Source organism: Peromyscus maniculatus, chromosome 11 (genome assembly GCF_049852395.1).
Source record: "Peromyscus maniculatus bairdii isolate BWxNUB_F1_BW_parent chromosome 11, HU_Pman_BW_mat_3.1, whole genome shotgun sequence".
Lineage (NCBI taxonomy): Eukaryota > Metazoa > Chordata > Mammalia > Rodentia > Cricetidae > Peromyscus > Peromyscus maniculatus.
The window spans coordinates 46,812,697-46,823,285 of record NC_134862.1 but is presented as its reverse complement, the minus strand read 5'-3'; the positions used below and the strand labels follow the sequence as shown (position 1 = coordinate 46,823,285).

At 40.6% G+C, this 10,589-nt stretch overlaps 1 pseudogene; it reads left to right on the top strand.

The window, feature by feature from the left end:
• Positions 1-7,332: 7,332 nt before the first annotated feature.
• Positions 7,333-9,578, top strand: LOC121821205 (proliferating cell nuclear antigen pseudogene; annotated as a pseudogene).
• Positions 9,579-10,589: the final 1,011 nt, after the last annotated feature.

Here is a 10,589-nt window from a genome sequence, read left to right as displayed (position 1 = left end):
ACACATATACACACCACACACGTACACCACATAATACACACACACACACACACACACACACTGGGAGGGGGTGTTGCTAGGCAGGCCCGGTAGCACATGCCTGTATCTCAGTATCCAGGAAGATGATGCAAGGAGGACTGTTGTAAGTGTGAGGCTAGCCTGGTCTACCTAGGAAGTCCCAGACAGGACAAAACTATGCAACAATATTACCTCCCCCACCCAAAATAAAAGAAATAAGGAAACAAGTGGCTAAAATAAAAATACTGTCACCATGAAATACTAGATACACAATACCTCCATCACTCCCCCATGCTGGTAGAAGTATGAATGGAAAGACATCTTGCTGGTTTTCTAGACAAATGACCCAGGGACTGCACACTCAGCTATTTCCATCATAGAGAAGTAATAACAAAAATGCTACTGTTTATAGAAGTTTGTTCATGGCAAAGAGAAAGGAAGAAAAGCAGTAGAAGCAGAAATCCTAACATGGGGGGACGATCACGTGACTGCAGTGCAGTCACGCCTTGGCACACCAGTCAGGAATCAAAGGGAACAGACTGTGGACGCAACCCTGGATGAAATCTTTTAAAAATTATGACCAATAGGAAACCCAGTTCCAGAATGTTACATACACACTGAGCAATTATGTTTATGTGACAGTTTTGAAAATTTAAAATTGCAGAAACAGAGAGCAAATGAACGGTTGCCAGGCATTAGGGAGGGGCGGAAAAGTCTGGCTGTAAAAGACAAAGGAGGAAGGAGCCTTGCTGTGGTGGAAATCGAGTATCTTGAATCTACAAATGTCAGTGTTTGGATTGAGACATTTTACGAGAGTTTTGCAAAACATCTCCCTTTGGAGAAACTGGATGAAGAATGCATGGAAAGCTCTGAAGAGAGGCCTCAGTAATTAAGATTTTGAACTGTTCCCAGCGTCCCAAAAAAGAAAAAAGAAAAAAGAAAAAAGATTTTGAACTTCCAAAAGACCAGAGTTCTGTTCCCAGTGCCCACATAAGACATCCCACAATTGCCTGTAACTCTAGCGCCACAAGTTCTGATGCCCTCTTCTGGACTCTTCAGGCACTGTACCCAGAAACACAAACCCACACACAAATGCACATAATTTAAAAAAAAATCTTTTATAAAAAGAGAAAAAATACCTATTTTATCCCTTACAACACTATACTAACCTACGATTATCTCAAAATAAAAACGAAGTCTGGGGGCTGGAGAGACAGCTCAACAGTTAAGATCACTTGTTGTTGCAGAGGACGCAGGTTCGATTCCCAGCACTCACATGGTGGCTCACAAACAGCCAGCCATAATTCCAATTCCAGGGGATCAATGCCATGTTCTAACCTCCAAGGGCACCAGGGACGCACATGGTACACAGACACACATTCAAGCAAAACACAACTTATAAATAAAATAAGTAATTCTAAAAATACAAATAAATACATAAAAATAAAATCAAATTCATTTCAGAGCTGGGTATAGTGGCACATACTTGTAATTCCAGTATTTGGAAGATAGAGGCAAGTTCAGGACCAGCCTGGGCTACAGAGCACAACTCTGTTTCAAATATAAAATAAAATATACATTTCAAACACTCATAAGTCAATGTCTGGCTCACTAAATACACAGCAGATTTTCAAACAGAACCAAGGGTGCCAATCATACCAGGGACTGAGCCCCAGAACTACAAAACAATTAAAATAAGGAAAAGTCTACAGAGATGGACAGTGACGTAATACTAAATAGTATTTTATTTATAGAATTTTACCAAATTTCTAGAATGTTTGTTTTATTTTATCATGTCTATTTTTACTAAGTAATACAAAAAATAACATGACCCAACATGAAAATTAAAATGTCAACAGGATTTTTAAAATTCTCCTTTTGCTGTATTTGTTTTGAGGTGTTGTTGTTGTGGTTGTGGTTGTTGTTGTTTTTAAAACACAATCTCATGTGATCTGGGCTGACCTCAAACCCACTATGTAGCTGACACTGGCCTTGAACTCCCTCATCTAGTCTCACTAATGCTGGGGTTACAGGTGTGTGTCACCATGGCCAGTTTTAAAAGCTATCGCTTATAGTCTCTCTCCCTCCCTCCCTCCTTCCCTTTCCTCTTCCCTTTCTCTGGTCGCTTTTTAAGAAGAACCACTGTTCTTCATCTTATCTGAGGCAAACACATACTTACAATTTTAAAATGAGAAAGAGGGTGTTGAGAAAGAATAATGAATTAAGACTTAAAACTAGGAGAAACAAAGATGTGAAATGAGAAAACACTTCAGTGGAGAAAGAAAATGGCATAGAAGAAGGGAAAACACTACTTAGGGGCTGTTTGGTACCATGAGGGTCACCCAGCAGCTTGGCCTATACCAACGATACCCCTGCAAGGGAGACCTGTAATATATGACCTAAGGATTACCAAGTTGGTGCCCACTGTGGTTCATCCACCTGAGAAGAAATCCAGAGCACAGACATAAAATGAAAGGAAGGGCCAAGACCTCCACTGCACTGATCCTGTGCGAGACTGTGTAAACACTTGAAATTGAATATTAAAAATACCATAAGAAACCCCAAAAAGGGTAAGGATGAATCAGTAAAGTATTATTTCCTGCCAACAGACATGTCCTGCGCACCCCGCTGCATCCATCTATCATCTGAACATCACCCCAGTGATTATCACTCACCAACTTCATCTCCCCTCTGCAGGCACTTCCTTTCTCAGACACTTTTGGCTTCATGCTTCCTCCAACTCGGATTGTCTGAGGCCAAGAGAACTTTCCAGGGATGACCTTTGCCTCCAACACAACACAAGAATAACTGCACAGTAAGTTTGCAAGGGAAATAAATCTTCCTTGGCTCTTGACCTGCTGTCCAGCCTCCTTGTGAATCCCAAGTCAGTAACATGTGCTTTTCTCCCTTATGCTGTGTATCAATAAACACAAGGCATGCATGTCAATCAATGAGGTAGGGGAGAAGAAAGCACACCCCCAAATCTTTTTTATCTGCACAGAAAGTGTACAATAATCTACGTTCATCATTTGCTGTGCTCAAAGGAGCTATGTGTCCACAGAGACCACTTGAAGCCTTTCTTGTCATGAACAGGTGGCTTATTTTCAGGATCTCCCTGATTATTTTCAACACAAACATAAACAGGAGAGTAAGGGAAGTTGATCCCACAAGCTTCTAAAACAGATGTCAATTATATTGAAGTGTTCCATAAGGGGCACTAACTTTGTTATTGACTCCGTAATGGCAACAGCCAGCTGCTGTAATTAGCCATTGATCTGAGCAGTATGTAGATTTGTAGTATGATGAGAAGAACCTGGATTCCATTCATAAGATGTCTATACAGTACTCATCTGGACTGTTCACGGTGCCATGTACTGGGGGTAGGGGAATGGTTTTCAAAGGCAAATGATATTCATAGCCTGGGAGGTAGAAACAGAAGGATCACAAGTCTGAGGCTATCCTGGGCTATATAACCAGACGCTATCTCAAGCAAATAAAATTGTGTGTGTGTGTGTGTGTGTGTGTGTGTGTGTGTGTGTGTGTGTGTATGTCCTGCAGCATAACTGTCCTGATGCAATACCATATCCTTGCATCTCCAGAAATATGAGCTAAAGAAGCCTCTTTTCTTTATAAAGCTAGCCTGCCTTGAGTATTTCTTCACAGTAACACAAAGCCCTACCTAGTAAAGACTCTATGCCTGGCATTCATTGAATGACTTTTTTTAAGTGAGATGGTTAAATATTGAGCCCAAACTAAATACTAGAAAGCCATTGAAAAGTGAAGAGATTCCATACAGAAAACATCTCAAACATTTAGAGAAGACTTTTTAATTTACGAATATCTTTACTGTTTTTGTTTTTGAGGCAGGGTCTCATCCTGTAGTTGTGGTTCTCTTGGAGTTCACTAAGTAGACTAGGCTAGCCTTGAACTCACAGTTCAAGTGCTGGGATTAAAGGCATGCATCATCGTACCCAGCCATATATATTTTTATTAATTAAATTTTTCATTGACAACTTTGTACATGGTTATTCTCATTTCCTCTTATCTTCCTCCCATACCCCCACAATTTCCCTGGCTCCCTAAAAGATCCTTTTCTATGTTCATGTGTTTTTGTTTGGTTCTGAGTTTAACCAGGATCATCTCCCTGACCATGGGTATGGAACCATTCACTGGAGCCTGGTGGGCTCCCCAGGGAGCACACAACTGATGACAGTGATTCCTCATGCCCCGGCATGCATTGAGAGCCAAGAGTTCTTCAGTAAGGGATAGGACCCTATGCCCCTCTGTGATGATATTCTGTGCTTTAATAAATAAAGCTTGCCTGGAGATTGGGGGGGCGGGGGCGGGTGGAACAGCTATTATTAGTAAAAAAAAAAAAAAAGTCAGGCAACAGTAACACATGCCTTTAATCCTATCACTTGGCAGGCAGGGATCTGTCTGGATCTCTGTGTGTTCAAGGCCACACTGGAAACAGAGCCAGGTGTGGTGGCACACGCCTTAAATTTCAAGCTAGTTAACCCTGAAAGTCTGGAGGTCTGTACAGACAGACAGGAAGTGACAGAGCTCGGCAGGAAGAGGAAGTGATATAGCCGGACAGAGAGAGCAAATCAGATGGCAGAACAGCAAGGCATATAGGCATGGGTAGACAGGAAGAAGTATCTCGCTGTTGGAAGCTTCAGAGTTGGTGAGGTGAAGTTAGCTGTGGCTTTCCCTATTTCCTTGATCTCTCAGGTTTTCACCCCTATATCTGGCTTTGTGTTTTTTTATTTAATAAGACCATTTAGCAATTCCTCTACACCCCTCCCTACCTATGCCTGCCAGTTGACAGGTCCAGTCTTGTTCAGGCACAGTGCAGGCAATCACAGCTGCTATGGGTTCATAAACAGCAATGATAATGTCATGCCTAGAGGATAGCATTTCATGGTTATGGACTTTCAGTATTGGAAATTGTTGGTTGTAGGCATCATTTTCCTGTCCCAGCAGTTGTTTCCCAAATAACCAATACAGAGGCTTATATTAATTGCAAATGCTTGGCCAATAGCTCTGGCTTGTTACTAGCTAACTCTTACACTTAAATTAACCCGTATTTTTTAATCTATACTTTGCCATGTGGCTTGGTACTATTTCTAAGTACCACAAACCCATCTTGCTTCTCTGTATCTCCTCATGACTCTCCTGACTCTGCCCTTCTTCATCCCAGCATCCTTAATTTGGTCACCCCACCTATATTTCCTGCCTGGCTACTGGACAATCAACATTTTATTAAACCAACTTGAGTGACAAATCTTTACAGTGTACAAAAGAATTATCCCACAGCATTTCCCCCTTTTTGTCTAAATAAAAAAGGAAGGCTTTAACTTTAACATAGTAAAATTATATACAACAAAAACCGTTATCAAGTAAGAATTACAGTTACAATATCCAGTCCATTTGTATTTAGAGAAAATACTCTTATTTTTCTTATCTTGGTGAGTCTAAAGTTTAACATCTAATTTACCTTTTTATCATAACTAGGGAAAACTACAATTATAACTATCTAGTCTTCAACTCCATCAAAGACCCCAGAAGCATGAAATGTTACCTAATGACAGGGACATCAGGCTGCCTGAACAGCCACCCTAGGTTCTTCTGTGGCATTGAGGCATCCAATCCTACAGGTCTGGTATATCTAACAGACATTTCTGAGAAGCAGGGAATCTTGAAGGATTGTCCCAGCTTGTCTTGGAAAGGTTTGGCAGTTGCTCTCTTTTGCATACTGCTGGTCCAGTTTGGACAGTATCTGTCAGCAATTGAGGCAAGGGAAGTTTCTTTGCCTACATGTATAGCTTTTGCCATAAATAAAACAAACTCCATACAGAGTTTTTTTGATGTCCATCATCTTCATTGAAGTAGATCAGTGCTACCAGGAGCAGACTTGTCTCACTGTTGTGAAAAGCCTAAAGTTATTAAATATATTAAATGCCATATTCTGTAGGTCTCTGAAGTGTTTGAAGACTATCTATCTAAATATATTTGTGTATGATCTTCAAAACATACCTAAAATGACTATAAGTTTGACTGTTATAGACAACTATTAATCTGTATTTCTTAATTATATATTATATTTTAAATGAGCTGCATAAGCACAATGCCTCAAACAAGAGTAGAAACATGCATACAGTATAACAAAATAACTTCAAATTTGTATCAATATATAAAAATCCATACCAATATAAAATATTTAAGACTAATGGTTGCTTTTTTTTTGTTTAAATGTAGATTCAATAATCTACCTTTAAAAACCCTTTATCTTATCATTTCTATATCCCCCCTTTTCCTTTTTAGAGTGAGATCCCTGAATCTACTCTCTTTTGTTTAGCTTTTTCCCTATTACCAATAACAACCTGTGATCAAACCCCCTTAAATGATAATAAATATCCATAACCCACTTTTGTAGTAATGTGGGCATTATTCTCTAGACTACTTCTTGTTGTTTTGGGGTGCTGGTAATCTTTGGATTCTGAGAAAATTTAGGATAATGGTTAAGTCTGGGCTGGAGTAGTCTATGGGGCTGGATCATCTCAGTCAGCAGCCTTGGAGCTGTTCTGGATCACCTGGGCCATCCGTTTTCATTGGTGTTTGGTCTCCTTCTTCTAAAAATACATAAAATTTTAAAGGTAACATACATATTTGCATCAATACAAATATAAACTGTGCATTGTACACAAGTCAACCAAAGATGATTTCCTGTTATGTGTTTGAGTAGGTAAAATATACATCACGTGTCTTATAGTTCTTTTAGGTTTATTTCTTTACATCTGTAGTCAGGAATTCAGGGGGTCTTCCTCTTTCAAACCTGATTTTCTTTAACCTAAAATGAATCCACAGCCTCTCATTTCCTTTGGAAATAAAAGCATAACCTCTCTCCCAAAGTAACACATATTTTGACTTAAATTTTGAAGTCCAGATATTTTTAAAAACATATAGATTGGTTGAATATAGCAGTTTTCATAATCCAGTGTCTCTTAGCAGCCAAAAATATTCAAAGACAACACAATAACATACAAGATTCAGACTCTCTGTGCATTCCCCATCTTTATGTGGCTTTTTTCTTTTATATTACTTTACTCCCTTTTTAAGGACTTTATTTTATTATTTTTAAACTACATTTTTCTTTTTATGACTGTCTATTCCCTTTTTCTCTTTTCTCCTAAGCCTTTGCACATTTTAAGACACGCTATAACCTGTTGAGGAGGGTTTTTCTATCTGAATATGTTTTTACTGTGTATTTGTAATATTTTTCTGACTACATAAGCTTTTAAACTGCTAAGCGGTATGGTCTCTACTTTTGTGGCTGGCTCCAACCTACTTGGTTCCTTGAGAGCCCAGCTTCATGGCCGAGGTACCTGAAGGAGCCTGTTTATCACCCCAACTCTGGGGAGTTTTGGGGTCCATGATGCCAGCAAGTATCATGCCACCTGCTACCAATAAACCCATTTAAGTGTTTGGTAGCAGGGCCTCTTAAAAGAGCCATGCGGTTTTGCCACTAATTCTGAGTCAGGAATCCGACTCTTAAAGGAATTGTGCCTCTGCTTGCCACTAGCAAACAGAACCTACTCAAGAAAAAGCAGTTACCAAGAAACCAAGTTTGACTCCATTTTTATGTATTTAGAATCCTTTTTTAAGCTTTTTCAGGCTTTATGTGGATGTACGTGGCCCTGAACATTGAGCACTATTTGTAGGCAAGGTTTCCCTGTCCTGGCAGCCATTTCCCAAATAACTGACACAGAGGTTTATATTAATTGTAAATGCTTAGCCGATAGCTCAGGCTTGTTATTAGCTAGCTCTTACACTTAAATTAAACCATGTTTCTTATCTACACTTTGCCATGTGGCTTGGTACCTTTCCTCAGTATCATATGCCCACCTTGCTTCCCTGTGTCTCCTTACAGCTTTCCTGACTCCACCCTTCTTCATCCCAGCATCCTTAGTTTGGTCACCCCACCTATACTTCCTACCGGGCCAATCAGCATTTTATTAAACCGATCAAGTGACAAACTTTTACAGTGTGCAAGAGGATTATCCCACAGCAGTTGGTCACTACTTGTGTTTCCATAAATGATTATACACTGCTCAGTAGATGCTACTACTCCTCTGTCCTGTATAGCCGCGGCACATAGCTCTGGAAGCTATGATCATGTGTGGAAAGCTTCTCACCACCACAATGAATTCCATGGATCTCGGCACTCATGAAGGAAAAAGTTTTATTTAGCTCATGATTCAAGAGATTCAAAGCGCCAGCGAATGACAGGGCCCAGTATCTGTAGCTCACTGACTCATCCATAGATGGCAATGATGGACAGAGAGCAGAGGGGCCAAGTCTGCTCCTTTACAATTCCCCACATGAACTCAAAGGCTCACACCAGAATGCCTCATGTGCCCAGCGATCTCGGGGGTGCATCCCACAAGTTGTATCCCTTTAAAAGCCTACCACCTCTCCATACAGGGATGAGCACAGACCTGGGGCCCAGCAGTGTTGAATAGTTGCTGCCAGCTCACTCCTGCCTGCTCCGGGTCCTCAGCACTTTGTTCACACCACAACCCAGGAGCCCTAAGTGGCCAGGCCTCACCCATCACCTTCTCCAGTTCTTACCCTTGCCTCTGCCACCGTGTTTGAGCTGTGCCTGGTCCAGGGCTCCATCCGGAAGAAGGTGTTGGAGGGTCTCAGGGACCTCATCAATGAGGCTGGCTGAGACGTCAGCTCTGGCAGCTTGAACCTGCAGATCATGGAGCAGCAGCACATCTCCTTGGTGCAGTTCACCTTGCACATCTAAGGCTTCCACATGTACTGCTGCAATGGCAGCCTGGCCATGAGCGTGAACTTTATCCGCATGTGCAGGTAATGACATCATTACGGTAATGCAGATATCTTGCACTAGTATTTGAAGCAGCAAATCAAGAGAAAGTTTTAGGTTATGAAATGAAGTTAACGGGCCTGTGTGGCCAGTACCTTGGAGTCCCAGAAGAATGCAGGTATGTTACATATGCCTTCTGGTGAATCTGCACATATATGCCCAAACCTTAGCCATGTTTGGAGATGTTGTAACATCTTGTGCGAAAGATGGAGAGAAGTTTTCTGCCATCAGAGAACCTGGGAATGAAATCATTAAGTCCTCAACAAGTAATGTTGATGAAGAGGAAGAAGCTGTTAACCATAACGGTGAATGAGCCAGTTCAGCTAACTTTTGAGCTGAGGTGTCTGAAAAACACTTTCCACAAAAACCACTCCACTGTCTCCTACGGTTAACACTCAGGATGTCTGCAGATGTATCCCTTGCTGCAGAGTATAAAATTGCTGCCATAGAACATTTTTTTATTGGAATTACTTATTCTCTTTTGTTGAAAATAGTTTTTTCATACAATATATTCTGATTATGGCTGCCAAAATACTATTTGGTTCCCAAGCTCAATGATGGAGAAGGATCTTGGGCATTGATAGAATCTGAGGAAACTAAGCCTTTGAGGGCTGCTTTTGAGACGACAGAGCATTCTGGTCTATTCTGTTACCAGGCTTGTCCCTGAGTGAACACATAGACATCTTCCGCAAAGTACCTGTTTTTTTCTCTCCATTCTTCACAACTTGTTTAAAGACAAACTCCAAAGTAAAAGCTGGTCTTGTTAACATAAATATCTATGCCTTAGAAATATTGGTGTTTTTTTGTTTGTTTGTTTGTTTGTTTGTTTGTTGTAACAAATGGGTTTTGGTGCTAAATGCAGTTTTAAGAAACGTTTTTCAATTTAAATAAAGTCAACAGCATTTTGAAAGTCAAAAAAATAAAAAAAGAAATACAAAACTTTTAAAGGTCTACCACTTCTCAATAATTACACTGGAGACAATTCCTAATACATGAACTTTTGGGAGAACACAGACCACAACCAAATCATGCACTTCAGAATGTTTACAAAATGATGAGATAGCACCTAGGGAAAGCCAAGGCCTGGTAAAACTTCCCAGACAGTGGATGAGACCCTTGGTGGGAACAGACCCAGATCTTCGCCTCTTTGGCACTGTGAGAATCACCTAAGCCAACTAGAGGAAATTCCTTTGTCATTTAGGGACATCTGCTTTGATGGGCATCTCAATTTTCTCTCCTAATCTCACCAATGCCTTCCTCTGCTGCTGATTCCAGAGTGGCTCCATCCTTTGATGTAATACAACATCACACAGACAGACATCAGCAGGAAAGCCAGCAGGGCCCCAGTTTCTGGGGTGCCTGTGTTCCCAAAATATAAGAAGGAAGGAAGAGGAGATGAGGAGGAAGAGGAGGGGCTAACCTCTGCTTTGTCCCACCTTGTTTTCTTTAGCTCCTCGTTTTCAGAACTTTTGATCCAGTTGCTCCTTGCCAATACTACCTCTTTGTAATAAGCACACTCACTATCTCTCTCTTTTGAAAATTAATTATTTTTGTTTTACATGTATTTGCCTATGTGTATGTATATACACTACATGCATGCAGAAGACCCTAAGGCCGAAAGAGAACAACAGATCTCCTGGATCTGATGTTATGGATGGTTTTACTGCCATGGGGCTGC